We start from the raw sequence: 1,160 nt of genomic DNA on the forward strand, positions 1-1,160 counted from the left end.
AAAAGAGCAAAGACACGGGAGAAAGCCGGTGGAATCTCTAGCGGAAAAGAAGTGAAGAATGTGTTATGGAAGACTCAAGGATAAAAATGGGCTTAAAAAGGAAGAAATTGTTCTTAAAGAAGAAGTGGGCTCAAGATTACCTAAGCCCAAAATCCAATTCCTAAGCCCACTGTAGCATTGTCGAATTCATTGGTTCATGTATCTGGTAGACCACTTTAAAATCTATTGTTTTTTTTCAAACCTGTAAAGGTAAGGACAATCAACCTGTTTGGGGAAGTTTGGGGTATTGGTCCAGCTACAGCTCTTAAACTGTATGAAAAAGGCCACCGCACGTTGAATGATTTGAAGAATGAGGACTCACTAACACATTCACAGAGGGTAGGCTTGGAGTATTTCGAAGATATCAAGAAAAGGATTCCGCGCAATGAGGTCTGATATAGATGTCTGTCTTAGAACTCGAAGGATTGTAGTATTATTGACTTCAAACTCATTATAGTCACATGACCTCTATTAAGTTTTATTTCTCCTTTGGTCATAGGTTCAAGATATGGAGCTTCTACTTCAGAAAGCTGGTGAAGAAGTTTTACCTGGGGTGAGAGAGACGATTGTTCCGTTCTCAAGTGTGATATTTTGTAGTGAGGAGCCTTTGATCACTATGTGTATTTGTTTCCTTGGTGACCGTCATGATTCCATTTTTTTATTGTCATGTTGTTGCAGGTAAGCGTTGTCTGCGGAGGATCATTTAGACGCGGTAAAGCTACTTGTGGGGACATGGACATTGTAATTACACACCCTGATGGGACAAGGTCAAGTTCGCTTCTTAAGAAAATGTTTTCCCTTACTTTGATATTTCTCTCGGCTTAAATCTGTCCATAATAATTACATTTTCCGCACTTAATCCCGTCTGTCTAGTTTCTCCCAGATTTTTGTGGTTCTGGTTGTCCTATTGGTTTAGTAAAGCTAACCCACTTTGTCCAATATCTGCAGTCATAAAGGTTTTCTTGCAAAATACGTGAAGCATCTGAAGGATCTAAACTTCTTAAGAGAAGATTTGATCTTCAGCACCCACAGCGAAGAGGTATTAGCATCTCTTATTTCGGCGTATGTTATGGTAAAGGTCAATCTGTTGCATATTTGACTGTAAAAAAAAAAAAAAAAAA

The 1,160-nt window shown here is 38.8% G+C and overlaps 1 long non-coding RNA gene across 1 annotated transcript; it reads left to right on the forward strand.

Moving 5' to 3' along the window:
* Positions 1-258: 258 nt before the first annotated feature.
* Positions 259-1,079, forward strand: LOC113335129. Its single transcript, XR_003353164.1, has 4 exons — positions 259-429; positions 539-592; positions 718-806; positions 988-1,079. It is a non-coding gene; the product is annotated as an uncharacterized LOC113335129 (long non-coding RNA).
* The last annotated feature ends 81 nt before the right edge of the window (positions 1,080-1,160 follow it).

Source organism: Papaver somniferum, unplaced genomic scaffold (genome assembly GCF_003573695.1).
Source record: "Papaver somniferum cultivar HN1 unplaced genomic scaffold, ASM357369v1 unplaced-scaffold_13737, whole genome shotgun sequence".
Lineage (NCBI taxonomy): Eukaryota > Viridiplantae > Streptophyta > Magnoliopsida > Ranunculales > Papaveraceae > Papaver > Papaver somniferum.